Here is a 16,564-nt window from a genome sequence, read left to right on the forward strand (position 1 = left end):
ACACAGATTCAATAGGATAGATAGTGATTGTGCAGAGTCCTCTGTGAGTGGTAAGGGCTAAATGCATCATCCACAACCACTCATGCCAGAAACCTGAACTTAAACTAACTGTAAGGATCAAAATGATGTTGGTAATGATTTCATTTAAAGTAAGTAGTAAAGCTTATACCGTTTTTCTAACTGAGTAATTTCAAATGTAGATGGTAGGATGTATGCAAGTAATCTGTCACTTAACTTTCTAGAAAGTTCCTCCAAATAACTAAGAAAAGCTCCTTCTCTAAAATTTTATTCATTTGTCTATTTGAGGTATTTTTAGTGCATATGTTTACACTTGCAAAATGCATATGTGGAGGTCAGAGACAACTTCTGGGAGTCAGTTCTCTTGTCCCACTAAAGGAGATCAAACTCACAGCATAAGACTTGGCAGTAAGTGCCTTACCCACTGAGCCATCTCTCCAGCCCTTAGTTTTCTTTTCCAAAGAAATCATCTCAGTAATCAAAGTTGCTTGGTTATATTTGTTAAAGCACTTTTTGATCACCTTTAAGGTAGAGCTCACTGTGTTTGAGGGAGAGAAAGAAGTTAGTACCAGGCTCCACTTGAGAAATACAGCCTTAATTGGGCGGTGGTGGCACATGCCTTTAATCCAGCACTGGGGAGGCAGAGGCAGGTGGATCTCTGTGAATTTGAGACAACCCTGGTCTACAAGAGCTAGTTCCAGGACAGGCTGCAAAGCTATAGAGAAACCTTGTCTCAAAAAAACAAAAGATAGATAGATAGATAGATAGATAGATAGATAGATAGATAGATAGATAGATAGATAGATAGATTTTAAAAAAGGAAGAAAAGAAATACAGCCCTGGGGACATACAGGGCGTTCCTAGTAACGCCCGTGCTGCTGACAATCATTGGTGTTCTTGGAGCAGCCTGTATCAGTAGAGAATGGGTGGTCAGGTACATACGCCAGTGTTTCCTGTGTGGCCTGCTGACTCACTAATTAGTAAGTTGGGGTTCCAGTTAAGTCACAATGTTTGGGGCTGGTCTTTGTTTGGGTGAAGAATGATTACAGGGTAGCAGGTCCAAGTTGCCGTTTGTCCCTGTCACTAGCTGAGGGGCATTGTTTATACCAAATTGTGACTGACAAAAGTAAAGAAGACATCAAAGGGTGTGAACATGTGCTTCCTATGGGAAGCATATGCCATGCCCTGCTGTTTGATGTTTTAGATAGACTTGGCAATGCTAAAGGGAATGGCTATTAAATTGTAATGGATACGGTTGGGATGACAGAATGTAAGGTTTTTACAGCATTTTGGGAGAGAAGCATCAAGGCATGTTCAATGGATGGGGGAGGCTTCAGGACAACGAATCACGAATGCCCTCCTCCCTCTATGTCTCAAAATCAAAGGTGTTGCTTATGTTCTCGACAGTTTCAGTTCTGTTTTTGCCACAGCAAAACCAAGGCATCCATAGCCTCACTAGGTTCCATTTACTCATTATTCACATCAAGCGTCTTTGTCCAGAGGCTCGGGCACAAGGAGGACGAGTACTTTACAATGAAGCCTAGAGAAATCCTGGAGGACCCCTCTTTGGTGCATACAACCTCCTTGGGAGGACTCAGTGAGCAGAACACTCAGCCAAACGTTAATTATGCTTATTATCTCTGACATGTCAATTTAGTAAGTCAGACTACAGACTACAGGGTGAATCCAGCTGGCCTGGTGTTGCCATTAAAGGAATAATGAACATCATGCTCCATGGTGGTCAGGGCAGAACCCCAAACTTCCAATTAAAAAAATAATCATCCTCATCCTCTTTCGTTGAGGACATTACCCAGGAGCAGCAGAAAGAGTATTTCATTCTAGAGAAGGCTTCACTAGGGGCCAAACTTGGACAGAGAAATGTGACCTCGGAGGAGGTGAGGGAGAGATTCAGAAACTTTCTTAAAATTAAGTTTTTTTTTTTTTTGAGGTAGTTGTAGGTGCACAGGTAGTCAGCAGGAACAAACTGAAGAGATTCGTGGATCTATTACCCACTTCAGCTTTACTATGCTGTACCATGTTGTTTCCTAGCAACATCCGGGCACAGCCAAGAGACAGAGTGTTTCCAGCACCACAAAACTTCATACGACGCCATTTTATGACCACACCCACTTTCTTCCCACCCCATGCCGTCCTTAAACCTGAACAACCACTTGTCTGCTCTGTTTCTCAATTTTGCTACTGAAAAAAAATGTTTCTTAAATGTAATCATAAAGCATGTGTCAAACATTAAACATGAAGAGCTTTTTCGTACGTGCCTCTTATCAAAGTTTAAAAGTCCCTCTTTCTTTCTCATTTCTCTGGAATTTTTATAGCGCTGTATTTTGCTAAGTGCTTGTCTCCACACATGGATATTTCATGACCCATAGCGGGGTTATGCTGATTGGTTTTGGGGTACAGACGGGACTTGCATCATTGGGAAAACCCCACTTGGTTCTTCTGTGTGATTCTCTTTACCTATCGCTGCATTATATTTGCTGCTGTTTTGTTAAAGGAGTTTGGGCATCTTTACCTCGTCATAGACTGGGAAGAGCAAGCAGCAGGATGCCCACTGGCCTTTGCTGGTGTGTGAACATCAGTGGGCCACAGTTTTTGCTAATATTGGCTGGAGTGATGTGGTTATAAAATGAGTATAAAAATATTTTTTTTCTAGACTTCTCCTCTCACTCATCCTTGATTACTGAAGGAACAAACAGTAAGTTGGCTATGAGCCCCCCCATATGTATCTCTACCTATTTGCCTTTTTAGTTACTTTCTCTGTAGCCAGTGTTCCTTCTGCCATGACAAAATAAACAATCTAAAACAGGAAACATTTACTTGGCTCATAGTTTCAGATATTTTGGCTCCTGGGTGTTTGACTCAGTCACTTTTCGGCCTGTGATGAGGAGGATATCATGACTGAAGCACATGATAGAGGAAGTCTTTTCGTGTCTAGTAAGGAGAGAGAGAGAGAGAGAGAGAGAGAGAGAGAGAGAGAGAGAGAGAGAGAGAGAGAGAGAGAAGTAGAAAGGGTCGAGGCCCAAGGTGTCCTTGAAGATACGTGCTCCCCAGTGGCCTGACTGCTTTCTATCAGGTCTTTCCTTCAATGGTTCCACTTTCTCAGACTTTACTATGTCCTTTGGGGGACATTCTAGATTCAGATGAAAGAAAGGCATCGCAGCTTCAAGTCTGAGATGATGGACCAAAAATAAAACTTACAGCCTCACCATGATGTGTTCTCTGGAATGCTGAGGTTTCCAGTGAGACTACCTTCTACTGCCAGCCCTTCAGAGTCTCCATGCTAGCCTGTGTAAGTCCAAGAGTGTTGGTTATGCACAGCTATGGATAAACTGAAATCTACATCCCTGCATACAGAAGGAATCCTTTTATCTTAAGGAGCCTATCCTGGCAGTCAATAAATCTGATACCTGGAGACGGCAATTTATGAAAATTTAATTCATCCGTGATTGCAAAGCCACTTTCTGCCATAGAAGGTGAACTAATGACTGATTACAAATGATTCAGAAAGCTATCATAAGACACAAATGACGTCATGCAGCCACCTTCAAGGACTGTTCGTTTGTGGGTTTCCTCTGCTGTTACAGGTATGAAGTGTTGTGAATCTTCTAGAGAGTCTGCCTCCCTCAATGTCATTCCTGGAACCTACAGATGAAAGATGAAAATGAAGCCAGCAGTCACCTGAATTTGCAATCTTTTGTTTTGTTTTGTTTTGAGACAGGGTTTCTCAGTGTAGCTTTGTTGCCTATCCTGGAACTAGTTCTTGTAGACCAGGCTGGCCTCAAACTCACAGAGATCCACCTGCCTCTAACTCCGGAGCGCTGGGATTAAAAGCATGTGCCACCACCACCAGACCTGAATCTGCATTCTTGTGAGACCCAAAGCAGATGATCCAGTCAAGCCCGGACTTGTGTCTTCCAGAACTGTGCAGTAATATGTGTGTGCTGCCTCAAGTATCGACTTTACGGTGCTCTGTTACATAACAGTAGATAGTGAACACAGGAACCCACCGAATATAGTCGTTGTAGCAAAAATGTTAGACACAGAAGGACAAGGCATTCACAAGAAATCCTTGTCTTCACATTGGTGACAAATGACACACACACTCACATACTCTAGTGAAGAAATGCAGCACACAGCGTCTAGAGACGTCCTTGGCATGCTGGGATAGGTGTGAGTTTTGGTCTTATCTGACAATGGAGATGATATCTACTCTATAAGGTGGGTGCAGGAATTCAAAACAATGCAGGTAAAAGCGGCCTGGCACAGGGGCTGCTGTTCAGCTCATTGAGTGGAGTCCTTGACTTCTTATTTCAGAGATCAAGTTTCTGTCAACATCCACATTCCAGTGGCTGCTGATTGCAGATCTCTTCTGTCCCCCCCGCCCTCCCCCCCCCCATCCTACAACCGCTTCCACAGAATCAAAACGTCCTTGGTGTAATTCTACAGTTCTCACAGGCCAAAATAAGAGTTCTCTCTTCGCAGGTACTAGCCACCTCAACCGTAAACGAACCTCAAGCACTCCTTCAAGCACCCACCCAGGATTTTCCCGCAGAAACGAACACATTTCTCATGAGTTTGGATTTCCGCAAAAAGTTCACAGTTCCGTCACTAGAATACTGTCCCCAAACAGTGACTACTGACATCTATTTTTCTCTCCCCTGAGAAAGTGTAGATTACGAAAGCCTCAGGAGGGCCGGGACCGCCCTATTGGAGGCGTGGGCAGCGCGCATCTCCAACCCCTTCCAGTTGGGAATGCCGGTGGCTTACTACTGATGGCTGGCCTTGCCTGTCGCCCAAAACGACAGCGATCACCTAGTTTAAACGTAGCTACTTACAAGGCCTGCTGTCAAGGGGTGAGGGCAGAGGCAAATTCCGAGTTCTAGCGACCTCTCCTCTGCCCCTCCCCAGACCCCCGCTGCCACGCAGTGCCACATCAGCGACTGCACAGCGCGCCCAGCTAGGTTCCTTTCTAGGATGCGAGTGGCCCAGTGGGCGGAGGCGGACAGAGCCCGCAGGAGTGGCGGGTCGCTCCACCAATAGGAGACCAGGGAGGAGACTGGCCAGCCAATCGCAGCCCAAGCCAGTGCCCCGCCAGGAAAATAGATGAAGCGCATCTGGACAGCTGTGCTGAGAAAGTTTGTGGGCCCCTTCCCGGCCTGCCATCCGCAAGGCACGTCTCCCACGTCGCCTCCTGCTAGCCACTTGCTACTTATTTATTTTTTTCCCAAGAAGCAATCGGCAATCCAAGCTTGAACCTTTTTATTCCCGCTCCCCCCACTCCACATGCCAGGCGAGGCCACATCACATTCAACACTGTTTAACTTTCATGGGGCTTTGCGATCCAAAGAACAGAAACAGCAACAAAAACCCAGCCGCCGTCTGATCCTAACTGTCACAGTGGGGAAAGTAGGGTGCTGAGAGAACGGATCAAGCTGGGTAAGTTCTGAAGAAAGGGGACATCATCCTTGTCCTGCTGAGATCTCTAGTCTGTGCTTTTGCCCTTCTTCCGGATCTCTTTTGGTAAGGGGAGAAAATTGTCTCACTCAGGGAGAAGCTGCGGGGGCATCGGGCTCCTTTCTTTGTTCTGTGGACGTTTTTGTTTGTTTGCTATTTAACATTTATAAGGGTGGTTAGTATGAGATTTAGGAACAGAAGTTTGACTGGCGTTTTGTGGTAAACCTTTCTTCATCCCAAAGGTGAGTCCTTCCTTCTCCTCCTGTTCCTGTATAACGCTGTGTACATTTTCAAATGATAACTATCCTCCCTGACTATTTTGATGGAAAGACTGAGAAAACTCTGATGTATTCAGAATTAGTATAACTTTTGACAAATTATTTAAAACTTGAATCATACCAAGGACTTACTGGATCTTTCATTTAAGTTGGAATGTAGTTGAAATTGCAAATGTCAGTTTTCAAAGAGGGAAACCTAAATTCCTTTACGGTTATTAACAAAATAATTAAACATGTGATGGACCACTTTGTGTGTCTGTGATCCTGTAATTACTTATTTAACCTGTAATTCTATCAAACTAATATCCACAGTGGTTGTTACACATGCGCACTTACAGATGACTCTAGTTTATATGACATGATTTAGAAGTGAGGTGCTGGAAAATGCTGAGCTATGGGTGGCCCAAGGCCCTTTTTTTCTCCCTTCTATAATTCCTTCCATCCCAGGGATGTTTTGAACTTCAACGTTATGTTGCATGCTGTTTACTCTTGGGGGAGATCTGACTCAAATCAGTCTTTAATTTCTGGCTCTTAAAGCAGTGGGCGAGGATTTGATACAAAAATTATTACTTGTAGGGTATGTTTTGGTCCACGGAAGAAGAGCAATAGAAGTAGACTTGGGGATGCAGGGTTAGAAGGACATTCTTATAAACCGGCAATAGAAGATAATCAAAATCAGGTCCCAGCTTCACAGTATGCTCCAGGATGAAACAGCCCACCTGGCCCCCAGCATTATCCTTTGTGATGTGTTGATAATAAAGTCATTGCATACTGATGGTGTCTAGAGTACTGAGTTAAAATATGTTAACTGTTAGGCCAGCCTGGCATATAGTGTGACTTTGCTGTGTTTTCTCTCTTTCTTCCCCTCCTTGCCAGCTTCTGCACATGGATATCTTCTGTGCCATTCCGACTTCTTGAGAAACTAGGGTTTATCCAGTTCTGACCACTTGCTAGCCAGGCTCAACATGAGTCTGTAAAAGGGAAGGCATCACGAATGGATAGCAAAGACAGACTGGTGGAGGAGGCCTTAGATGTAGAAGGGTCTGGAGAGCCGATGGTAGAAAAGGGCATCTGAATGCAGGTTGGTTTCATGGAGCGGCTGTCATTACTGGGAAGGGATTTTGACAGTCTGCTTTAGGTGTGGTGGTGCTAAGAGTCACAGAGCTGTGACAGCATCTAGGAGCAAAGGGAGAAGCACAGTGGCTGGGAAGTGTGGAGCCATCCTGGGGGCATTGGGCGGGTGTAGGGTGGTGCTGGCATAAGCTTTCTGTTGACAGGCCAAGCGCCATAAGAGGGCTTGGGCTGTCAGGCACTGAAGCAGAGTTTGTGAAGTAGATCGGTATGGTAAGCTGAGCTGACACCAGCTGTCAGCTGGAGGGTTTGTGAAATGGTTCATTTCTGGGGTCTCCACGGCTTGTCCAACATGCTCTCCTCCTGCAGCTGGGGTGGGCAGGACCGGATGGCTCACCAGCACCCGGCATTGTGAACGTACGCAGTGATGTCTTCCAGCTCTGTTCTAGTGGTCTGGTACCCTGGGCTAGTTTTCATTAACCCAGGCTAGTTTTCATTAACAAGGGCTACTTGGCAGTCTTTGACAGGAATGTGATGGTTAAAACCCTGCCCTGTTCTCATATAGACCCCGTGTGTACAAAAGAGATCTTTAACATCCTGCTAATAAAATCATCTATTCCTATGCTAATATTGAGAAGTTTAAACATAACAATTACTGAGGTAGATATGCCCTATCATATGCATTTAAGTAAAGAGTCAGGTTTGAGTTCTTGTGCTTTGTCAATGAAATGGACAGAGAGCTGGGTTCTGGTGTGGCTGCTGACCTCAGCCGAGACGCCGAATCGGTATGACTCTGGGATATCATGTATGAAATGATCTTCTGGATCCTTTCCCCTAAGGTGGTCATATACTTATCTAGGATTAAGGGCGGGCACCACTACCACCTGGTTTCTATGGCAAGCTATAGACTTTGGAATAGTCTGTTGTCCACAGTGCTATTTTTGACCACTTAACATTTGGCAAGTGCTCTGGTGTTCAGCTCATGGCGCCCTCACAAAAACCTTCTGAGGGCTACCACCACTCAGAACCTCGCTTTTACTATTGAGGAGACAGAGGCACAAATGGACTGTATACTTGCCCACAATTCATAGTGAACAAGCGGCAGTCATAGACTAAGTCTAGCCTAGCACAAGAACCTTCAAGCTTTAACCTTTAGGCCACACAGTCTTGGGTGTTTGAGAAACTGGCTCTTCCTCCTCTCCCCTTTTCTCTCCTCCTCCCTTTCTGCTTTATTCTCTTTCTTGTTCCCCACTTAGTCTTCCTTTCTTAGTTGCAGGGTTTTGCTATGTAGCTTAAGCTTCAAATGTGTGATCCTCCTGCCGAGGATCTCCCCAAGTCCTGGTGTCACAGGCTCTCATCATGCCAGGCTTCATTGTTCTAGTGTGTGATTGTCAGAGTCAACCAGACAATGACATCCCTGGAGTCAGGGAGGAACTGAAAAAATTTGCCCGGAGAGGCCAGAATAGCAACAGGACTCTGTGTGGGAGCTATGTTCCATACCTCTTGGTGACTGGAGACACTGTGTTGCATATTAAGTGGATTTCATTGCAGCCAAACATCTGTTTTCTTGTGTTGTCTGAACTGAACTCACTGTGTTATCTGGATTTAAAATAGACAATAAATGTCAGCCGGTGTCAATCAGATGATTATTTGCATTAAAACATGACCTGGGAGACCCCTGATGTGTCTTTAAATCTTTGGATACAGAAGCACCTGTACTTTGGGGGCTTTACGTCTGCCCCGGAGCTTCACAAAAGTGATTTACCAGTAATATTCAGCAGCTAGAAACTACATATGCTGTTCTTTTCACCAGACTCTCCCTGCCATGCCTATTTGTCAGTTAGTGAGTTAGTAAGCGAAATGAAACAAATACTGAGATTGAATAAATATTAACATGCATTTGAAGCAAGTTACTGGGGCCCTGATCTCTCTTCTCCCTCTTCTGCACCGTGACTTGAGATAAACAGAAGCTTTCCTCTAAATGCTGTTGCCATGTATATGGCATCATCAAAGACACAAATCAACAGAGCTAATTGTGAACCTAAAGCCACTGCCTCAGCTTCAGTTTTTACAGGTGTGTTAACAAGTGTGTACTCTGAGCTGTGGTGGCATTTCATTTGTATTTTAATACATAAAGCTTGCCTGAGGATCAGAAAAAGTAAAACAGCCATACTGACCAGCCGTACAGACCAGGTGGCACTGACAAACACCTTTAATCCCAGTAGCCACACTAGCTTGCCATAGAAACCAGGTGGTAGTGGTGTCCGCCCTTAATCCTAGAACTAGAGAGAATTATAAAATGGGAGGAGATAGCTCTCAGACACAGTCTCATTCTGAGATTCCTGGAGGGAGGCAGGATCACCACCGTTTTTGGATTGAGGTCAAGGCCAGTGACTGACTGCTTTGCTTTTGGGATCTTCAGGTTGAACCCCAATATCTGTCTCTGAGTTTTTATGAATTGTGCTTCGCTGGGAGTACAGGTGTGTGCTAGCACACCCAGCGGGGCAGTAGCAGAAAGCTGAGTAGCCAGCACACAGCCTCCTCTTCATAGTCTTCTCCTTACAGACCTTTGCTAGAAGTCTCTTCTCAGCTTAGTTAAAGGTTATGAATGGGACTTCGTTACATTCTTCTGACTTTGCTTCAACAAAGATCTCAACAATATATAATATACTCATCTCAACCAGACAGTTGAGGCACACAGAATTTCGTGAGCGTTATCTTGTCACAGAGAACTAATGTTGCTACTCAGATGAAAGAATGTCCTTTTTCTAAGGTCACACTGGCACCAGGAGAAGCTTTTCTAATGGGGCTTGTTTGCATTGCATCCTCTCTCAGGTTGTTGGCCTGTGAACCACAGGTGTAAAGTTGCTCTTGACTTTAGAGAGCCTGCTGTGGACTTTGAAATTCACAGGTCTCAAGAAGACCTTGGAAGATAATGAGGCCTTTCTCCCAAACCAGCCATCACCACTTGGGACCAGCCTGTTTCTCTAAGATGCTGTAGATGTTCCTAATATGGAAAAAGGAACACAGGCACTAGGAGTTTTTCTGCCATTTATTTGATTTTTTTCTCTATTTACAAACTAGGCATAATATTGATGATTGTAGAGATATGTTAAAGGCAGATAAGAAGCCAACATAGGAAGAGGAGAGATTTGCTAGTATGTAGTACACTCAGGCGTTTTTATTTCCTGTGTACTTTAATGTAATAAGTAATGAATATTTAAATATTAAAACTAGTAGTGGAGAAGAAAAAGGGTTATCAAAAATGACCACATCTACTTGAAGATAAAGGAAGTCAGGATGGTGGGAAATAAGATGTTGAGGACAGATGGAGGAATTAGGGTTAGAGGCCTGGTGGCGTCTTACCTTTAAGCAGGTACCTTGGAAGTTAGACTCACCCAGTTTCTTAATGAGCCTAGTGTTGAATTCTGAGCTCCATTTTGCAGTGCCCTGCATATGGACAAGCTGCCCAAAAGCAGGGTGACTGCTTTCCCCCTACTGTGTCCGTGACTTCTTGGATGAGCTGTTCTCACCGAGGAGCAGAGGCTGAGTCAATACTGAGTTCACCTGCAGCACAAGAGGGAGACTTCCTACAGACATTCATCCTTATTTCCTCCTCAGAAAAGCGGGCTTGTCTGTCCCTCTTCCTAATACTCACTATGGGAAAGATAATGAAGTGCTGTGTAGGGTCAGGCTTTGTCTACCATTTGCTTCAGAACCGAGCAGTTGTGTGCCCATGTTGCTATGAAGCTCTTTCTTCACAGAAAGAGGCACGAGCTATCACTGTAACAAACACCTCAGACGGTAGAGACCTGGTCCTCACTTTGAAGATGTTGTATCTGAAACTAGAGAAGAGTAAGAGTAAGATTTATAAGATCATACAAAAGTGAAATGAGAATTTATACCCAAGGTTGCCTCTTTCCAGTGCCAGAACTCAGTAGTATACCTATATTATTATATTCTTTTTTTTGGTTTTTTGAGACAGGGTTTCTCTGTCCTTGAACTAGTTCTTATAGACCAGGCTGGCCTTGATCCACCTGCCTCTGCCTCCCAAGTGCTGGGATTAAAGGCGTGCGACACAACCGCGTGGCTTGTATACTATTCTTCTTAAACACTAAATTCTCTCATTGCTTGTCACTTTCCAGGGTGTGGCTAAATTCACATCCAGTGTGGGCACAGGCATTCCAGGCATTCCTGCTACACCTACCTCTTTATCTTGATTTCCCAGATCTCTTTCTCAGTGTCCTGGGATCCCAGGATAGTAACATAATTGTCTTTTTGGGGCCTGATCCACCTCTTTTGGTTAAACATCCATCACTCTTTGCCTAAATCACTGTAAGTGGATCTCAGAGTATCTGTAAAAGACCATTTGGATTTTGTTCCTCAGGTATTTGCAGCCTATTTTTGCCCTGTAAAAATTAAAAATAAAAGGAACATTCTGCTTAAATTTTTCTTTTATTTCAAATAACTTAAAAATATTTAGATTCTTCCTATACATTTCCTTTCAGTTTCTGTATTTCACAAAAGTGGCAATACACTCTTTTGCAGACCAGACTGGTCTACAGACCAATTTAAATGACGCTTTCACTACTGACTTCATGAAAAGACCGCAAGGCATCCAGACAGAATGTGCAAACAGACAAACAAACAAGTAGTGCAAATAAAACACACCCTTTCTCCTTCTTAGACCCCATACTTTGAATTTCATTTGAGATAAAGCCAGATGTTCTCCCTGTCCTAAGAAGGCTGGGTCGCTCATCTGGCTTTGTTTCTGTATCTACAATTTTTCTTTTCTTTTCTGAGATTATAATAGAATCACACCATTTCTCCCTTGAGTTCCTTCAAATAAGTAACCCCCACCTCACTCTCTTTCAATCTCATGGTGTCTGTTTTGCTTTAACTGTTGTTACCTGTGTGTGTTTCTAAATACATAAATACAACTTGGTCGTTCTGTGTAGAGTTACCTGTAGGAATATAATTTTAGGGCCGACATTTGGTTTGGACAATGATTTGGTTTGTTCTTCCCTGGGGAAGGCTTTCTCCACCCTCAGCATTCCTTGTGTGGGGCTGAGGCCTCCTGAGCCTTCCTCAGTTCACAACACCATGTCTTTGTAGTCACCATTGCTCAGCTGGTGCTTAGGCAGTCAAGTTGTTGAAACTTGATGGGTGTAGCTTCAGGCACTTTGAGATGATACAATCTGACAGCTAACTCCCTGTTCCTTTGGCTCTTATAACATTTCCATCCCCTCTTCTGAGCCTGAGGTGCAGGAGTTGTTTTGTATCCATTGAGACTGGGCTCCGCAACGCTGTATCTCATTGGTTGTGGTTTTCTTCAGTGGTCTCCTTCTATTGCAAACAGAAGTTTCCTTGATGGGGGGGGGGGAGTTGAGGGAACGAGGACAGCACATGTCTGTAGGTAGAAGGACACATATTTTAGAATACAGTTAGGGACCATGCTGATTTAATTAAGTGGCTGTTGTAGCTTCTCCTTCACAGTTCCTGACTTCATTAGCTCTGGATAGTTGGCTATGTTTCCAGTAACATTTCCAGCATTATTTCCCTCTTGTTGAGCAGGTCTTCAGTCCTATTAAAGAGCTATCTATTACTACCAAGGTATGTGTGCCAGTACTGTGCCATAAGGGTTATTGTACCCTGCTGGTTGTTGTGATTTTTTTAAATTAATTAATTAATTTATTTATTAAAGATTTCTGCCTTCTCCCCGCCACAAAGTCCCATTTCCCTCCCCTTCCCCCATCAAGTCCCCCTCCCTCATCATCCCTAAGAGTAATCCGGGTTCCCCGCCCTGTGGGAAGTCCAAGGACCACCCACCTCCATCCAGGTCTAGTAAGGTGAGCATCCAAACTGCCTAGGCTCCCACAAAGCCAGTACGTACAGTAGGATCAAAAACCCATTGCCATTGTTCTTGAGTTCTCAGTAGTCCTCATTGTCCATTATGTTCAGCAAGTCCGGTTTTATCCCATGCTTTTTCAGACCCAGGCCAGCTGGCCTTGGTGAGTTCCTGATAGAACATCTCCATTGTCTCAGTGTGTGGGTGCACCCCTCGCGGTCCTGAGTTCCTTGCTAGTGCTCTGTCTCCTGCTCTTGATTTGGACCTTGAGATTTCAGTCCGGTGCTCCAATGTGGGTCTTTGTCTCTGTCTCCTTTCATCGCCTAAATGTTTTTCTTTGGGTTCACCTTCTTAATTAGCTTCTCTAGGATCACGCATAATAAGCTCAACGTCCCCTATTCATGGCTAGAAACCAAATATGAGTGAGTACATCCCATGTTCCTCTTTTTGGGTCTGGCTCACCTCACTCAGATGAGTGTTTGCTATTTCTGTCCATTTGCCTGCAAAATTCAGGAAGTCATTGTTTTTTACTGCTGAGTAGTACTCTAATACGTATATATTCCATGCTTTCTTCATCCATTCTTCCATTGAAGGGCATCTAGGTTGTTTCCAGGTTCTGGCTATTACAAACAATGCTGCTATGAACATAGGTGAGCATATACTTTTGTTGTATGATTTCTTGGGTATATTCCCAAGAGTGGTATTGCTGGGTCCAGGGGTAGGTGGATCCCGAAATTCCTGAGAAACCGCCACACTGTTTTCCAAAGTGGTTGCACAAGTTTGCATTCCCACCAGCAATGGATGAGTGTACCCCTTTCTCCACAACCTCTCCAGCAAAAGCTATCATTGGTGTTTTTTATTTAAGCCATTCTGACAGGTGTAAGATGGTATCTTAAGTTGTCTTGATTTGCATTTCCCTGATCACTAAGGAAGTTGAGCATGACCTTAAATGTCTTTTGGCCATTCGAACTTTTTCTGTTGAGAATTCTCTGTTCAGCTCAGTGCCCCAGTTTTTAATTGGGTGGATTAGCCCTTTACGGTCTACTTTCTTGAGTTCTCTATATATTTTGGAGATGAGACCTTTGTCTGTTGCGGGGTTGGTGAAAATCTTCTCCCAGTCAGTGGGTTGCCTTTTTGTCTTAGTGACAGTGTCCTTTGCTTTACAGAAGCTTCTCAGTCTCAGGAGGTCCCATTTATTCAATGATGCCCTTAATGTCTGTGCTGCTGGGGTTGTACGTAGGAAGTGGTCTCCTGTGCCCATGTGTTGTAGAGTACTTCCCACTTTCTCTTCTATCAGGTTCAGTGTGTTCGGACTGATATTGAGGTCTTTAATCCATTTGGACTTGAGTTTTGAGCATGGTGATAGATATGGATCTATTTTCATTCTTCTACAGGCTGACATCCAGTTTTGCCAGCACCACTTGTTAAAGATGCTCTCTTTTTTCCATTGTATACTTTTAGCTCCTTTATCAAAAATCAGGTGTTCATAGGTTTGTGGGTTAAAGCTAGGGTCTTCTATTCAATTCCATTGGTCGACTTCTCTGTTTCTATGCCAATACCAAGCTGTTTTCAATACTGTAGCTCTGTAATAGAGTTTGAAGTCTGTGGCGGCGCAAATGAATGCAGATAGATTATATAGATATATACAGCTTTAATAAGGAAATAGACTTACAGGACCACAGGTTCCTGCGGAGCACAGGAAAAGCGAAAAGCGGAGCAAAAGAAAAAAAAGGGCTGCTGGGATCACGCCAGGCAGATTTATCCATAAACATTAGCCCGAGGCGAACACGCCCCCAATGGGTGGGGCTATATCCCTACAGAAGTCAGGGATGGTAATGCCTCCAGACAATCCTTTATTGTATAAGATTGTTTTGGCTATCCTGGGTTTTTTTGTTTTTCCATATAAAGTTGATTATTGTCTTTTCCAGATCTGTGAAGAATTTTGATGGGATTTTGATGGGGATTGCGTTGAATCTATAGATTGCTTTTGGTAGAATTGCCATTTTTACTATGTTGATCCTCCCAATCCAAGAGCAAGGGAGATCCTTCCATTTTCTGGTGTCCTCATCGATTTCTTTCATCAAAGACTTAAAGTTCTTGTCAAATAGATCTTTCACTTCCTTAGTTAGAGTTACCCCAAGATATTTTATGCTATTTGTGGCTATCGTGAAAGGTGATGCTTCTCTGATTTCCCTCTCTGCTTCCTTATCCTTTGTGTATAGGAAGGCAACTGATTTTTTGGAGTTGATCTTGTATCCTGCCACATTCCCAAAGGTGTTTATCAGCTGTAGGAGTTCTTTGGTAGAGTTTTTGGGGTCGCTTATGTATACTATCATATCATGTGCAAATAACGAAAGCTTAACTTCTTCCTTTCCAATACGAATCCCCTTGATCCCCTTATGTTGTCTTATTGCTATTGCTAGAACTTCAAGCACTATATTGAAGAGGTATGGAGAGAGTGGACATCCTTGTCGTGTTCCTGATTTTAGTGGGATGGCTTTGAGTTTTTCTCCATTTAATTTAATGTTGGCTGTCGGCTTGCTGTAAATAGCTTTTATTATATTTAGGTATGACCCTTTTATCCCGAATCTCTCCAAGACCTTCATCATAAAGGGGTGTTGAATTTTGTCGAATGCTTTTTCAGCATTTAATGAAATGATCATATGGTTTTTTTCTTTCAGTTTATTTATATGATGGATTACATTGATAGATTTGCGTATGTTGAACCAGCCCTGCATCTCTGGGATGAAGCCTACTTGATCATAATGGATAATTTTTCTGATGTGTTCTTGGATTCGGTTTGCCAGTATTTTATTAAGGATTTTTGCATCAATGTTCATGAGTGAGATAGGCCTGTAATTCTCTTTCTTGGTTGGGTCTTTGTGTGGTTTTGGTATCAGGGTAACTGTAGCTTCATAAAAGGAATTTGGCAATGACTCTTCTGTTTCTATATTGTGAAATACATTAAGAAGTATAGGTATTAGCTCTTCTTGGAAGTCCTGGTAGAATTCTGCATTGAAACCATCTGGTCCTGGGCTTTTTTTGGAAGGGAGATTTTTGATAACCGTTTCTAATTCTTTGAGACTAACGGGTCTATTTAGATCGTTCACCTGTTCTTGGTTTAGCTTTGGTATATGGTACTTATCCAAAAAAATGTCCATTTCTTTTGCATTTTCCAGTTTTGTGGCATACAGGCTTTTGTAGTAAGATCTAATGATTCTCTGAATTTCCTCTCTGTCTGTGGTTATGTCCCCCTTTTCATTTCTGATCTTATTTATTTGCGTGTTCTCTCTCTGTCGTTTAATTAGTTTGGATAGGGGTTTGTCGATCTTGTTGATTTTCTCCAAGAACCAACTTTTTGTTTCATTAATTCTTTGGACTGTTTTCTGTGCTTCTATTTTGTTGATTTCTGCCCTCAGTTTGATTATTTCCAGTCTTCTACTCCTCCTGGGTGCTTCTGCTTCTTTTTTTTCTAGAGTTTTCAGGTGTGCTGTTAAGTCCCCAGTGTACGCTTTCTCCGTTTTCTTTAAGTGGGCACTTAGTGCTATGAACTTTCCTCTGAGCACTGCTTTCATCGTGTCCCATAGGTTTGAGTATGTTGTCTCTTTATTTTCATTAAATTCAAGGAAGACTTTAATTTCTTTCTTAATTTCTTTCTTGACCCAGGTGTGGTTCAGTAGTTGACTGTTCAGTTTCCATGAGTTTGTTGGCTTTTTGGGGGTAGCATTGTTGTTGCCTTCTAACTTTAATCCGTGGTGATCTGATAAGACACAGGAGGACACTGATATTTTTTTGTATCTGTGGAGGTTTCCTTTGTTACCGAGTATGTGGTCAATTTTCGAGAAGGTTCCATGAGCTGCAGAGAAGAAGGTATATT

The 16,564-nt window shown here is 43.2% G+C and overlaps 1 protein-coding gene across 1 annotated transcript in view; it reads left to right on the plus strand.

Annotated features, from left to right (window-relative positions):
- The first annotated feature begins 5,086 nt into the window (after nt 1–5,086).
- The window catches only part of LOC130871600 (transmembrane protein 45A-like), a 90,224-nt gene continuing 78,746 nt past the window's right edge, over nt 5,087–16,564 (plus strand). The window contains exon 1 of the mRNA XM_057765084.1: nt 5,087–5,472. The gene's annotated coding sequence lies outside the window, so the exon portion shown is untranslated. The remainder of the gene's footprint in view (nt 5,473–16,564) is intronic.

Source organism: Chionomys nivalis, chromosome 3, assembly GCF_950005125.1.
Source record: "Chionomys nivalis chromosome 3, mChiNiv1.1, whole genome shotgun sequence".
Taxonomy (NCBI): domain Eukaryota; kingdom Metazoa; phylum Chordata; class Mammalia; order Rodentia; family Cricetidae; genus Chionomys; species Chionomys nivalis.